At 38.8% G+C, this 17,046-nt stretch overlaps 1 pseudogene; it reads left to right on the top strand.

The window, feature by feature from the left end:
• Positions 1–7,928: 7,928 nt before the first annotated feature.
• Positions 7,929–12,807, top strand: LOC140227244 (uncharacterized; annotated as a pseudogene).
• Positions 12,808–17,046: the final 4,239 nt, after the last annotated feature.

Raw genomic sequence — 17,046 nt, 5'->3', positions numbered from 1 at the left:
ATGAAATGTATACATAAATATATTGTGCCGAATCAGAAATCAACCTTTGCAATCATAGAGTTCTCTTTATAGTACCTCCTTTCAAACAACACGGAGTCATGTTCAAACAATATGAATATTCCGACGTATCATGCTGTGAGTTTTGTGTGTAATGCCTTTTGCAAAATTGATTCAGGCAAGAAATTAATACAAATGAAGAGCTTGCTTCCAAAAGGCGCTGAATCCATCATTTTTCAACGGATTTAAAGGGATCGTACAGTTTCGGTTGAGGCCTAATTTTAGCTTTCAAAAATTTTTTGTTTTGGTGAGATAATGAGAAACGTCTTATGAAATATGAAAGAGCCTATAATTCTATGAGGAATTCATAATTTATTTGACGAAAATTGGTTTTGAAATAGCTGAGATAGCCAAAAAGAGCGAATCTAACGAAGTGTGGGACCCACACTTTATTACGATCGCTTTGTTTTACTTTGTTTTTTGGATGTTTCAGTCATTCCAATCCCTATTTTCATCAAATAAATTTTGAATTCCTCTTGAAATGGTATGCTATGTAATATATCATAAGTGTTTTCGTGGTATCTCGCAAAAAGTTAAAAGCCCAATTCTCATCTCCACCAATACTGTACTATCCCTTTAACGCCTTTTGGATGTAAGCTCTTCAAATACATTATGTTTCTGCTCGGCTGATTATAGGCCTACATGCTGAACGAGAGAGAGAGAGAGACAGGGAGGGAGAGAGAGAGGGGGACAGAGAAAACAGGCCGATGTTGATTTGGGGCTATGATTATATTCAAGATAATTCAAGATAATTTAGAGCGTAAAGGTTGTGGATGAAATATGTGTGGCGCTCCGACAAAATGAGTCATAAGTCGCACGGGGACTTTTCCCGTAATGAGCCGAAAATGAAGGGGAAGCACTACTCGGGTCGAAAATTTTTTATGACGGATTTTGATTCCTTGACGTTTTATCTATTTGTACAGAAAATTTCAGCGTGTAAAAATGAGGACAAGTGTCCCAAATCACAGTTTTTCTGAAACAATTTTTTTCGGTTACATTTTTTTCGAACGCTCGCCTTTGCGCTGCGTTTCGCACCTATTGTTCTTGCCCGATTGAGACTCCGCCTCCGTTGCTAGGGCGTATGCTAATGAAGCATTGCTCTTGACCCCATTGAAGACAAAGCAAAGCATGGTGCGCGCGGCGGCGTCGGCGGCGGCGAGGGCTTAATTACGCAATAACAGTGAGCTGACCAAGGCTATCGATTGCATGACCAGCGAGTTGCGTTTGATACATGCACCACATTTCATGAAGTGGTGATTGATGTGACGCACAAATGGCGCTGAAAAAAAATTCCAACGAATGATCACGCAAAATTTATGATACTTTATCAATGAGCTAATACATGATCACATATCGAACTTGAAACCTCTCTCTATGTGTGTGTGTACTTTTACAACTTTTATTGGCCTCATTAATGAATTCATTCAAATAATTATGTATAACTGTCGTTCCCTGGTATGTGACTTGCTGTTTAAAGTTCATCTTTGGAGATATAGCATGGCATAAGTTGTCAATTATTCTCGTCTTTATAAAGTCGACAATTCGCATGATAATTTAAGCCAAATGTGTGTAATGCGTAATTTTATTTCCCCGGTTAATAAAACTTATTGCCCTATTTTCTTATGATGGTTTGAGCCGCAACGGCATGAAGAGAAATCGGACGACAAACATTATCAATGCCCAAATAGCTCGTGTTCCCTTTGGAGGATATTCTGACTCTTGTCATTTGTGTATTAGAAGTAGGACCTGATATGAGAAAGTGGCAGAAAGCTATGTCGCTACTCAAAAGTGTTTTTCTTCATCTTTTTTAAAATCAGAATGTGTGTAATGATAGTTGTTTGTCGTGTCTTACGTGTAGCTGACATGTGAGAGGTCAAGTCTGCAAAGAATTTGGCTAACAGCTTTGCGAAGTAGCAGCGCTAATTGCCTATTGAATTGTGTATTCTGAGGAATTCCGAATGAAAGAACTCGGACGACACTGTTCACGCCTTGTATCCGAGTAAACCCGGCATCAACGAAGCCTTGAACAATGAAAGGTAACTTCCTGCTATCACGGGGTGGATAATCACGCAACCAGTACAATTCTTTTTTTCGCTATTGATAGCAGAATTAGTGACGTAACGGAGCGACAGTGTTGGAGGATCGGCATTATGTCTGCTAATTTGTAAAAGATTTTTTTCAGTCCCCTTTTGTGTTCAGAACCACAGCCAGGGACGCCAACTTACTTTATCTCATACAAGCTATCGTTACTATCTTAAAACGTGAATTTTATGAAAGGTTGAAAGTGATCGCGGAATCAGTTCTTCTGCGTGACACAAGGCTTTTATAATAGCATACCAAGCTTAAATCGTTTACCTGTATAGAAAGGGCGGGAATACACACTTATCGCAATCATCCGGATTTGAGAGTGATACACTCTACTATTTTTCTTCATCTTTCCCCCGACAAAGACCATGGTAATTCAAAACAAACAAGCAAACAAACAAACAAACAGACAAACAAGCAGTTGCATTATATCAGAACGTACAGAATTATTGTGGTTCATGCATAGGTCATCTTTTGATGTATAGTAGTCATTTGTTGTCGTTTTTATAGCGTGTCCTAATAAATGCCTTTAGCGAAAACCCAACATAACTTTTATCAAGGAGGGAAGGGAACTTGAATTTAAATATAACATAGTTTATAGAAATCAGACATGTAAATAAGGCAGTCATATACATCCGCATGGCCGATTGTAATCTCTTACTTTGACTATTAAACATGATCGCCTGCATTTACGTGCTTTTTCTAATTTCTTGAACTTTGCCTCATTTTCTCTTTTTTCTTTAAAGAATTGCTCGCAACGTTTAAAAATCGTAACGCAGTCCGCTTTCCCACAATTAAATGTTCCATTTGATTCGTCACTTATTGTTGGTCGGGTGACGACAAATGTTGGAAACTCGAGCGATGGTACATGGCATTTTGTTTTGTTGGTTTTCGTCTCATTGCTCAAACGAATTTTGACTACGATTACAGAGGTATCATCTACGAAACTTATCTGATGGTTTTTAATACAGAAATGATCATCAATCAGCAAGGATTAATCAACAAGTCATGAATTCACTTTACCCATCATGTCTAATCGAACTACGACATTGTTGAGGTAACCGCGCCTTTTTATTTTCATAGTTCAAACTCATTCTTGGCATAATCCAAACAAATAATTCTTTATATAATTTCTCAAAATGCTCAAAAGATGGCCATAGTCAAAACTTTCTACAAGGATTGCACACGGCAATCTTTACTGGCCTAAACAAGTTTTCTAGAGCTATCAGTTCCCCCTATGACGATGATTTCGTTTGCGTTTCGAACTTGTACCGAACTACTTTCAAAACAGTTATTTCCTTTATGGGTCGATTAATGAACCAGTCTTTTGAATTCATAACCAACATTCGTAATCGTAACCATACAGTACCATAATACTGTCAATAACAGTTGGAAAATGTAAATGCTATCATAGCATGAAATAAATGAGTAACGATTATCTTCATACATTCTAATTCCTAAGTGATGCCGCTGCGATAATGACACATGGTTTGACTACTGCTTCAAGCAAATAAAAGGAAAAAGGAATGGGATATACTTCTAATGATGATACCACCCCGTACAATGCATTCCACTGTATTTGGTAACATTTGGTTACGTTTCTGTGCGCTTTACGTACGGAAAATAAAAGGCAGATTGATTCCATTAACATGCTAACACACAACGCATTCAAAATGTTTTTTGAAATACACCGTGTACAATGTAATGTTTTAGTATACGTTTTGAAACTTTGAATTTGCGAGTCCTTTGTAAAGTTATAAGGGTTGTTACATTATCAAGCAAAAATTAAAGTATATAAGGATTCGGATTTGCTCAGAAGACTAAAAATGCTTTATATGGCGATCGCTCGCAACAGAGACAATCCGTTTCAGTAGATATACAATGTAATTCTGTTTTCATAAAATGAAAGAGAAACGTAAAGAAGTCAACTTTTTAACTTCATTTAGCTTTCTCACCAATTGAACTTGATTTGATCTGCCACGCATGATATCGCTGTATGTTCTATTAATTCTATCAAATTATTTGATTGGCGTGCTTGTTTTTTATGCGGACTATTACAGGTAAGTATAGTCACTAATTCATTGAAGTTCATAATATTTGTATGATTATGGCGTGTTAGTTGTTTTGTATTTTCATTTTTATGATAATATCACGTGTGTATCTGATTCTGACCACGAAAATATGGCGACTATCTAAATGCGGAGTATGTACTGTAAAACTAATGTCTCCTGCCAGTATAGACAAACTAATTTCTAGTCTATCCCCGCTTGAAATGGAATTTAAAAAAAAAACAAAAACAAAAAACGAAGTTCGACTTTCAGCAGATTTCAACCGTTTTGTATAGTGCCTGATACAATAATGATTGTATCTCATGGAAGAAAACTAGTCTCCTTGCCTGAATTTTAGCTGCTTCCTTTTCAAGCTTGCGGGAAAGAAATAGCTGAACATCAATCGCAATCATAAGGAGAGGCACATCCTTAAAAATAAACACAGGAGTAGTGAGACATACTACTAAATAAAAACGGGCCTTTTATCACTATTGACAACACATGACATTGAAATGTTTGTTTGTTTGTTTGTTTGTTTGTTTTTTGGGGGGGGGGGTAATACAATTGATTATTCTGAAGGTTCGTTAATCATACAATGAAATATGGTTCGCTATTAGCTTAGATTCGTTAAAAAACAACAACGAACAACACACACACATTAAATGCGGTTCCTTTTCCGGTGTTTCCTTTACCCGAAAGTAATCAAGCAATCATTTATTTTAGTAAGGTTTGTGAATACAAAACGAAATGAGGAAGGCCTAACTATCAATTTAGAATGTATGTCATTATAATTATCTATACTCAACTTCACAAATGCAGAAAGATTGTAACTGTAAATGTGATGTTTAAAAAAAAAGATAAGCTTAAGCTACAAGTTAACGAGTCTTTATATGCTATGGTATTACAAAAGTGACCGAGAATAAGAAGTATATTCATGATACAGTCATAATTATAAACCCAACGTGAAGCTGTCAGGCCTACATCAACCTTTGCTTCTGATGCGTATAGTACGTGCAACATTGGCAAGCTTGATAAGCGATAATTCTGTGGACGCAACGCCGATGTGCCTAATATGGCGGGAATTCAGAATGTTACGGCTGTATGAGCTGCAGCAGAACAGACGCGAAAGCAGTCTTTGATGTTCTGCAACATTACGACCATGTGCGTAATTTAAGGGTTTTTAGTACACGCAAAGAATACGATCTCAAAAGACGACTATCGTTAATTAACTTCATTTTGAACCCCGCCTACAATGGGTTCTCAGGTTCTATCTAGGTATTGGTACTTGCTAAACGCATCCTCTTTAGTTTCCATTGACAACAACTACATGGGAGGAGAATGGAAGCAATCAACGCCCTCGCTAAAAGACGCTTCTCGTAAGACACATTGCGTGCCCGCCTATGCTACAATAGGTACTCAGGTTCGATTTAGGTATTGGTACTTGCTAAACGCATCCTCTATAGTTTCCATTGACAACAACATGGGAGGAGAATGGAAGCGATCAACGCTCTCGCTATAGACGCTTTTCGTAATACGCATTGCGTGCCTTTTTTCTTTCTACTGTTTCCTATTGTTTGTGAGTTAAAAACTTGCGGCAAACTACACCGCAGCCGACACACAACGCGTACCGACTCATTCATGCGGCGGCAGCGGCACGGACACAAACGCACCGAAGTTTACATCGGACGACCGTATTGGTCAGAATCGTTAATGATAGACCTGTCCTGCGATTGGTTAATTATCTTACACACCCAAGCTATCGCCTTATACGGTAGTGCGTGCGATGGAGCGTAAACGCCGTCGTTAAGCAGGACTGTTGTATTGTTTCGTCCCGCGAAAGAAACAGGTTGTGAGCTTGAACCTACCCTGAACTTTGAGAGCGATTTTCTCCGTTATTTAGAAAAAGGACTGACATCGTAAGCGTAGTTAATATTCGTTTTTATGATCTACAGGGATGTCGAAATGAGTTGTATTACATATCGTCGACGACCATCCGAACCGTCGTATATGTCAAAATTCGGTAAATTTTTCGAATTTCAGATTTTGCCGTTTTAAGAAAGCCCAGCACACACTCTTTCTACTCACAAAATTTTGGAACCAGATTTTGTGTTTTAAACAGAGAAATTTGATATACGTCATTTTGCCTGAACGCGAATTGGCTGAAGGCGTTCATCCGAACCGACGTATCGCTATCAAGAGTTCTGTGATCGCTATACGTCGGTTCGGGTGGACGCGAAACTTCGAGTCGCGTTCAGAGAAGGTGTCGTATCGCCCCGGATCAGCCAGAACTGGCAGAAGCAGACGATGGAGCGTCAACTGGACCCTCCCCAGGACCGGTGAGTTTTATTATGAGTAGCTATGAAATCATGCGATTTCAATTAAAATGAACAGACCCAAGCAAGTTCTATCCATAAGATTGTCACTTGTCAAGATAAATACGCAGATTGTCGTGGGTTTCCCCAAATATTTCGTCGTGTTGTTAGGTGTAGTCCTGTGTATAGATAAATATGTGGGTACAAAGGGATACTCTAGTAGGGTTTAAAATCATTAGATCTAGACCCTTAGGCCTACTAATCTAGAAGAAAACAACGTTCACAATGATCTCATTGAGTTGGCTTTATGTGCTTATGGTCCATATATGGACCTCATACGTAGTGGGTGTGGGCAATGCCAAACTGTGAACACTTCAGGGTGAGTTGTTTGGGAATTACCACAAAAAGTACGAGATTACTAGACGAGTCTATAACAATTAAGTTACGTAGTCACAGCCAACAATTTAGAGCCGCTAATCGCTGGTTCATCACTGAGTGTAGGACCCTAGAGTTCTGATGATAGGTTCTACTTACTTATATTTTTATGGCCGATTGAGCCCCAAGCTTGCAAGCACACACAAAGAAAAACACCCAAATCTGAGTGTCATGTATCTCATGTGAATTTGCCAATGTAAGCCAAGGATCTAGTAGTAGAAGGGCCTAGTATAGGCTATACTGGCTATAGTAAAATGAACGATTATAAATTACCAACGTCTGTAAATTCATCTGATACTAGGATTCCTAGGACTCTAGGAGTAGGATTAAATTATGCTGGCCCATAAATACATGTGTGTTGTTCAGAGATCTAGCCAACTGCAAATGCTTTGTACGGTACCGGTACTGAGTATGAATTTTTATCGCATGCATTTTTATGTCGCTGTGAGTGCCAAGTCTCCATAATATTGAAATCACTGCAATGAAGCCTTTAGTGTGTTAACAGGCCAGAGGGCAGTACTTGAGTAAGCCCCTCCTGTGATATCTAATAGTAATACGTTGATGTTCTACAATTAAAATATATAAATTGAGGTCTTAATGCAATGTTCCAATTGTCAGATCTAGCCTAGCTAGGCTATAGGTGCCCACACATTCTAGAGAATAGTTTTGCAGTACCATAAGCACAGGGGATCTTCGCCCATTATCCGTTTATAATATGAGTTGAATTGTGCTCTTGCATTTTTATGATCAATGTACAAATGGACCACTAGATAGGCTTGAGGTAAAACATTTCTGCTAAAATTTAAAAATATATTTTTAATACACTTGTAGTGAATGTTTTTGTTTTTGTTTGTTACAGCTCTTTGTCCTCAGGGAAACCAACAGATGTTGAAGTCCTTTGGGACAAAGATGGTACAAGGAATACCGTAGCTGTTGATCAGTTGAAATTCAGGAAGGGCATGCTTCCCACGACTTGGAGTTCGTGTGTCAAATGCGATGGCACAGGAAACTGGAAAGGCAGAGTTACTGCTGTGTATGGGGGAAAGAATTCTGAAAGCAGTAGCGATGATGCAATCACAAGCACCGCAGACAGCAGTGACGAAGATGATACTTCTGATTATGACGATGATGACAGCATTTACCTGGCGAAATTAGGTAAGATTGTGCGCACACAAACGAATACATACTTGTAGTAAAAAGTATGGACAGTATATAGTGTGTGTGTGTTTATTCAATGCCTCTAATAACTTCATGACTGTGCTGAAATGTTAGAAGTAGCTTACTCCATACTGTATGAATGCAATGAAGTAGTGCCTGGTATATAAGGTTTTCATGGTGTCAACTCATAGACAGCACAACCTGGTATACCAAGTTTTCACAATAAAGACATGAGCGTGTACTTGTGTAGCCTTAATTCATGTTTATTTGTGTTATGCCTACAAAAAACAAAAAAAAAAAAACTTGAATGAACAGATTAGACCTTCTATCAGTTTCTTTTCTTTTTCTGTGTCACATCTGCTTGTATTTTGTGTTAGTTACTTTTTCCAATTTCATAATGCCTTGTTTTGCTGCAAAACTTAAAATCTATGTGTGTAGCCAGCAAGGCTGAGTTTAAAGAATTTTGGCTTACTGACCCCATTCGGGTGCCCTATACGTAACAGAAGAGTTTGTAAGCCTATCAGCAAATGCTATTTTTGTGCCTCACTTCCAATGTTTTTGTATTCTTCATAAGCACATGCAATTGACTGTGGAAAGAGGATGCATGTACCACTTGACTGCTTTTGCATTTAATGCAGATCACCACAGTCTGTCAGATCTCTGCTTATGGGCAAAATTAAAACTCTTGTTTGTGGACATTTACATAGGGCTATCTGAAAATGTGGTATTAAAAGGTTAATCTTAATTTAAAAAAAAATCATCTTTAAAAAAAAAATAGGATAGTAACAGTGTAAAATGTATGCACTATGTATATTTTGTTTTCCTCATTTACAGTTGGCATCAAAAAGGACATCAGCTGCATTCTAGAGATACCAATGCTAGTATTGAACAGTGAAGGAGAACCGTTAGATCCATCCCAGCAGAATGTCAGCTCTGACCAACTTCTTAATGGTGAGTGTTTGTAAAGCCTTAATCTTGTTCAGAAACCCAAGCAGATATGGTTGAATCAATCTTGTTGGAATATCAATTAGTAATCCGGATTAAATTATGCTATTGCTGTCATATAATAGCAAATAAAAAGAATGAAATCAACTATACACAAGCAAAGACTGTAGCATCCTGGCTACCATGTACCAGTATTTTTTGCAGTTGTCAGGGGTGGGTCAAGGAATTCTGTAAATTGGTGGGGGGGGGGGGGGGACACATGCACATCCTCCAGTTTTTCTCTGTTTATTTTTTGTTTAAAAAAAGGGCATCTTAAACCCCATGTGTCCCTGCGCGGATCCACCATGGGTTGTAATCTGGATGACAAAGAAATGATAAAGCCAATCTTTCAATAAATATGATTTTTAAAAAATGCAATATTTATGCACCATGTGTATTTTCTTTTTCTTTTTGTTTTCTTCATTTTCAGTTGGCATCACCAAGGACATGGACTGCATTCACGAGATACCAATACCAGAATTGAACAACGAAGCACCAGGAGATCCATCCCAGCAAAATGTCAGCTCTGACCAACTTCTCACTGGTGAGTGTTTGTAAAGCCTTAATCTTGTTGGGAAACCCAACCAGATATTGCTGCATTAATCTTGTTGGGAAACTCAACCAGATATTGCTGCATTAATCTTGTTGGGAAACTCAACCAGATATTGCTGCATTAATCTTGTTGGAATATCCATAATAGTGATTAAGATTAAATGATGCTATTGCTGTCTTATACACTTTAACAGCAATTAAAAAGGATGACATAAACTACACACAAGAAAAGAATGTAGTATCCTGGCTACGATGTGCCAGTGTTTTTTGCAGTTGTCAGGGGTGGGTCCAGGAATTCTGTGAAGTTGGGGGGGGGGGACCACACGCATGTCCTCCAGTTTTTCTGTTCATTTCTTTTGTTTAAAACAAAGACAAAAATAAAGGGTATCTTACACCTGATGTCCCCCACATGAATCAACCACTGGTTGCAATCTGGATGACATGTTATCCTTCTTGTCATATTGTAGCAAATGGCTAACACACAACTGGAGAATGTAGCTTGTCTGCAAATTGTACCTGGACCTTCCAAGCAGAGTGATAATTAATCTATGAGCAATTCTCAAATGAGGATGCATGTACCGTTTGACTACTTTTGCATTAATGCAGATCACCAGTCTGTCCGATCTCTGCTGATGGGCAAAAAAACCCCTCTTGTTTGTGGACATTTAAATAGGGCTTTCTGAAAATTGTGGTATTAAAAGGTTAATCTTAATATAAAAAAGATGAATTCAATCTTTAAAAAAAACCCTGATAGAAACAAAAAAATAAACATAGGCTATGTATACTTTGTTTTCCTCATTTACAGTTGGCATAAAAAAGACATCAGCTGCCTTCCTGAGATACCAATGCTAGTATTGAACAATGAAGGAGCACCGTCAGATTCATCCCAGCAGAATGTCAGCTCCGACCAACTTCTCACTGGTGAGTGTTAGTACAGCCTTAACCTTGTTGGGAAACCCAACCAGATATTGCTGAATCAATCCTGTTGGAATATCCCTTAGTAATCCGGATTAAATGACGCTATTGTTGCCATATAATAGCAAATAAAAAGAATGACATCAACTATACACAAGCATAGAATGTAGCATCCTGGCTCCCATGTACCAGTATTTTTTGCAGTTTTCAGGGGTGGGTCGAGGAATTCTGCAAATTGGGGGGGGGGGGGGGGACCACACGCATGTCCTCCAGTTTTTCTCTGTTAATTTTTTTGTTAAAAAAGGGGGGGGGGGGCATCTTAAACCCTATGTGTCCCCGCATGGATCCACCATGGGTTGTAATCTGGATGACATTTTGTCCTTTGAAAGAAATGATAAAGTCAATCTTTCAATAGATATGATTTTCAAAAAAAATGTAATAGTTATGCACCATGTGTATTTTCTTTTTCTTTTTGTTTTCTCCATTTCCAGTTGGCATCACCAAGGACATGGACTGCATTCACGAGATACCAATAACAGAATTGAACAACGAAGCAATGTCAGCTCTGACCAACTTCTCACTGGTGAGTATTTGTAAAGCCTTAATCTTGTTGGGAAACCCAACCAGATATTGCTGCATTAATCTTGTTGGAATATCCATCAGTAATTAAGATTAAATGATGCTATTGCTGTCTTATACACTTTAATAGCAATTAAAAAGGATGACATAAACTACACGCAAGCAAAGAATGTAGCATCCTGGCTACCATGTACCAGTGTTTGTGTTGTCAGGGGTGGGTCCAGGAATTCTGTGAAAGTTGGGGGGGGGGGGGACCACACGCACGTCCTCCAGTTTTTCTGTTTATTTCTTTTGTTAAAACAAAGACAAAAATAAAGGGCATCTTACACCTGATGTGCCCCACATTAATTAACCACTGGTTGCAATCTGGATGACATGTTATCCTTCTTGTCATATTGTAGCAAATGGCTAACACACAACTGGAGAATGTACATGTAGCTTGTCTGCCATTTGTACCTGGACCTTCCAAGCTGAGTGATAATCTATGAGCAATTTTCAAATGAGGATGCATGTACCGTTTGACTGCTTTTGCATTGATGCAGATCACCAATCTGTCCGATCTCTGCTGGGCAAAAAAAAAAAAAAAATTCTTGTTTGTGGACATTTACAAAGGGCTACCTGAAAATTGTGCTATTAAAAGGTTTATCTTAGTAAAAGAAATTATAAAGTCAATCTTTCAATAAATATGATGGAAACAAATAAAATGTTTGTGCACCATATGCATTTGTTTTTCTTTTTGTTTCTTCATTTCCCGTTGGCATCACCAAGGACATGGACTGCATTCAAGAGATACCAATGCTAGTATTGAACAATGAAGCACCGTCAGATCCATCCCGCAGAATGTCATCTCTGACCTGCAACTTCTCATTGGTGAGTGTTTGTAAAGCACTTAATCTAATCGGGAAACCCAACCAGATATTGCTGACTCAATCTTGTTGGAATAACCATTAGTCAATCTTGTTGGAATAACCATTAGTAATCCGGAATAAATGATGCTATTGCTGTCATATAATAACAAATAAAAAGAATGACATCAACTATACACAAGCATAGAATGTAGCATCCTGGCAAATATGTACCATAATTTTTTTTTTTTGCAGTTGTCAGTGGTGGGTCCAGGAATTCTGTAAAGTGTGTGTCTTGGGGGGGGGGGGGGGACCACACGCACGTCCTCCAGTTTTCTCTGTTGATATTTTGTTCCAAAAAAAAAAACAATAAGGGCATCTTACACCCCATATGTCCTCGCATGGATCCACCATGAGTTGTAAGCTGGTCCTTTCAAAGAAATTATAAATTCAGTCTTTTGATAAATATGATAAAACAAATGTAATATTTATGCACCGTATGTATCTTTTTTTCCTTTTTGTTTTCTTCATTTCCAGTTGGCATCACCAAGGACATGGACTGCATTCAAGAGATACCAATACACACTTTGTACCAGAATTGAACAATGAAGCACCATCAGATCCATCCCAGCAAAATGTCAGCTCTGACCAACTTCTCACTAATTATTGCTTGCCTATGGTGCCTACAGTTGTTTGTGCATGCAAAAGCAATTTAGTCTATGTATTCAAATTTTTGATAATTTATCACTCCGCACTATCTCCCCACCACAATTCGCCATGTTATGATTTGTCTATTCTATAGCTATTAAGTATTCTATGATATCATAATAAGCTTTGATATTTCTTTAACAATAATTGTCATATTTTTCGTGTGAAAGATGTACATGTAACAGCTTTATTCCTCCTTCCAAATGTGATTTGATTTCTGTAGGACCGTTGCGTAGATATTAGGCACCACAGAAAAACCTGATAGAGAGATATCTTCGTCGCGACGATGTCGCATTGTGCATGTTTGATGATTTGCATATGAACAGGCGTCACGTGCATATGAATAAGCAACCGTGCATATGAATACACGTACTTTCTATTCATACCTTTGTTTATTCGTCCCGACGATAAGCGACGATAGAGAAAGGATTCCCTTTCACTAATCGTCGCTCTTCGTCCCGACTTACTAGCTATTTTCAAAGTTCGGCTTCTATTGTGCCTTGCGTTTCTTTTGTTAAAAACGTCGCATATCGTTCCCGACGAATCATTGTTCAACCGTCGGGAGACGTTCTGACTATATGGCTTCGTTTCAATGCCGTTCGTGTTTAAGTTTATGTTTTGTTCAGCTTTACTTGTCACAGCATAAAGCCTGTTATCCGTGTGATCTAAAACGTCGCATATCGTCCCGACGAATTACCATTACTGTACCACCTAAATTCCGTCTCTGTTCCATCGTCGAGCAACGTCCAAAACGCGTGGCTACAGCTAATCCGCTGGGTGATATGATTCGCAATGCCGAGTACGATAATGAATGGGAAGTTTTGTGTTTTCACGAGAAAAAAAAAAAGTATTCTCGCTGCTATAGATAATTGTGAATAACAGGCTGACTTTCCGTCTTTTGTGCAAATGGTAGTTACGGCGATGTGAAAGGAGACTTGACCGCAGTCGATAGACATTGAATTTGTATTATCTTGTCTTTACGCGTAGGAAACACGGCGGAGAGATTTTGTCCGGTTTACAAACGAAAACTTGACCATCGTTGCAAAACTTATTTGATGGTCGCCGTTCGTTGTCAAACTCCGACAACTTCTGTCATATTTTTTTGCTGTAGAATACATTGATTTTTTTTTTTGTTATTTGACACAACATTGAATCAATTATTTGTACTTTAACAACGTGTTTACCTATTTATTCTGTTGCGGCATTTGCTTCAACTGGTCGTCGGCCTTCGCGTGGTTGTAATTATTGTTAACATTTATGTCGTCTTGTAAAATTTTAGAGCGGGCGGAGAGATTCTGTCCAGCGTTCAAACGGGAATTCGACTGCAGAACTTGTTTCAGCTGTCAATCCCTGCTGACTGTTCTCATTGTTTGTTATGCTAAAAAAGGGATATTGATTTCATGTTGTCAACATACCAAAAATGTCAGCTGCATTCGCCTTTTAACCTTACTGTAAAGGCGGATTTTTTTCACCCACTTTGCGCAACCAGAAACTAGCGCAAAAAGAAAATTATGCGAATGTTTTCACTTGCCATTATGTTTCAGGAGATGATGTCTTGGTTTCGGTAAAATACGAAACTCTCTTTCACGGCCAAGTGCGAACAATTGGTCACTAAGATGGTTGATGGTAGCTACGACGACTTGTAAGGAAACTTGACTGTTATCGAATTAATTGCTAAGCTTCAGGTGGAGAGATTTTGTGCGACTTCCAAACGGGAACTAGACTAACATTCTTAAACTTATTTCAGCTTGTTGTCTTTCTTTGTTAAATTCCGTTGACTTCTGTCATTTTTGTAGCTGCATAGAATACATTGATTTCCGTGTTCTTTGACACATCATTGAATGAAATCTGTGTATTTTAATACCAGGTTTACCTTTTTACTTTGTTGCGGCATTTACTTCAACTGGTCGTCGGCCTTCGTCATGGTTGCAATATAATTGTTAAAATTTATGTCGTCCTGTAAAATTTTAGAGCGGGAGGAGAGATTCCGTCCAGTTTTCGAACGGGAATTCGACTGAAGAACTTGTTTCAGCTGTCCATCCCGCTTTTGCCGATCCCTGTTAACTGTTCTTATTGTTTGTTATTCTTAGAAAAAGAAACAAAACAAAGAAAAATTTGATTTCATGTTGTCAACTACCATAGAATGTCATCTGCGTTCGCCTTTTAACTTTACTGTAAAGGCGGATTTTTTTTTTCGCCCACTTTCCGCAACCAGAAACTATATAGCACCAAAGGAAAATTATGCAAATGTTTTCACTTGCCATTATGTTTCGGGAGATGATGTCTTCGGGAACACACACACACACATACAAAATAAACCACACACACACACACACACGCACACACACACACACACACACACACACGCACACACACAGGGAACTCTTTTTTTCACGGCCGAGTGCGAAGAATTGGTCGCTATAAGCCCCTTTTACACTTTCACGGATTGCATCACTGATAACCACGGATCGTCAGTCCGGGATCATCCGTACTATTTCCGGCATGACCGTGTTGACTTCGTGAAGTCATCCGACATTATCCTTGATCATCCGGCATGTCCGCCGAAAAAAAAAAAAAAAATGAGCTTGCTTAATTTTTCATCCCGGACATCACGGATGGAAATCAATACAAACTCTTCCTTGTCGGCACCGTCTACTCCGTGTTGCATCCGTATTCCTTCCTTGTAGGCACCGGCTACTCCGTGTTGCCTCCGTGAAGACATCGGAACGTCCGTATTAGCATCGGCTCCATCCGGGATGAGAAATTCGTGTATATTTTGCCAATACAAGCTCAGAAAGTCAATGAAATTTGCTCACATCTTCACCCATCAGTACAGCCAATCGACTCCTCTAGTACGTTTATATCGCATGAGAATCTTCAAGTGACCCACACACATCTTCTTGCTGTTGTTGATTTGTATTAGATTGTTTTGCTTTGTTTATGTTGTTATGTTCCCGCAAAATGAGATTTTGCAACAAAGAGATATGCCTTTATGATGTCGACAAGCAGATGCGTATGTAATCTGCTGTAGATTTTCTGGTGTGCTTGTTACATATTACTTAGCTCTGGAAGCATGTCGCCCAAGAATGATAAAGTATCAAAAGAAAAAGCAAATGTAATGTGTCAACTTTTTGGGGATATCCGCGTAAACACCGCGAAGGGACCCAGTTGCATCCGTGCTCTTCCTTGATATCCGTGTTAGCTCCGTATCGTTTCCGATGTGGTCCGCGTTCATTCCTTGTCTGTCCGTGTAGGCACCGTACTTGTCCTTGTAGCTTCCGTACTTGTCCGTGTAGACAACCAGTTGGGACTGTATTCACACCGGCATTGAAAGGAAAATCGATATTTTGCATGCCGGAACACCACGGATGACGATCCGTGGTCATCCGTGAAGCAATCCGTGAAAGTGTAAAAAGGGGCTTGTGATGATATTAAAAGATGGTAGCTACGAGTTGTAAGGAAACTTGACTGTTAGTGATATAATATTGTTTGGCATCAGGTGGTGAGATTTTGTCCGACTTCCAAACGGGAACTAGACTAACATTCTAATACTTATTTCAGCTGGTCGTCGTTCTTTGTCAAACTCCGTTAACTTCTGTCATTTTTTGTTGCTGTAGAATACATTGATAGTTGTGTTCTTTGACACACCATTGAATCAAATCTTTGTATTTTTTAACACCGGGTTTGCCTTTTTATTCTGTTGCGGTATTTACTTCAACTGGAATGGCCTTCGTGATGGTTGTAATATAATTGCTAAAATCTATGTCGTCCTGTAATACTTAAGAGCTGGAGGAGAGATTCTGTCCAGCTTTCAAACGGGAATTCGACTGCAGAACTTGTTTCAGCTGTCCTTTTCCGGCTGAGTGCGAAGAAATGGTCGCCAAGAAGGTTGATGGTAGCTACGACGAGTTGTAAAGAAACTTGACTGTTGTTGATATAACAATATATTGTTAAGCTTCAGGTGGAGAGATTACTCCGATTTCCAATGGTTTGTTTCATTTAACATATTAAAGATATTTTCTTTCAGTTACATGCATTCTTTCAAACGCTGGGGTAAATTTACAATTATGAATGAGTATCTTATGCTTTGAATTGCACCATGTGCCCATTTCTATGCAAGAGCCAAATTTTCCTTTTCTTGAACTTGTTGGACACCTCATTGTCTATATAGAATAGTTGTTTCAGGCTAGAGAGGCGCATCAATTTTGAACTTTGTGTTTGAAAGGCTATTGTCATCTTAAAGACGACTTATAGTGTCGCTCAAATCGACTGAATGGAGCAAGCCCTCTTACGATGCATGCTCGGATCTACAAAGACTTTATGGTCTAGTGCTCCGACATACCCAACAAAGAGACGGGACGAAAAGCA

Source organism: Diadema setosum, chromosome 4 (assembly GCF_964275005.1).
Source record: "Diadema setosum chromosome 4, eeDiaSeto1, whole genome shotgun sequence".
Lineage (NCBI taxonomy): Eukaryota > Metazoa > Echinodermata > Echinoidea > Diadematoida > Diadematidae > Diadema > Diadema setosum.
The sequence above is the reverse complement of the archived record's forward strand: the minus strand, read 5'-3'. Positions and strand labels throughout refer to the sequence as shown.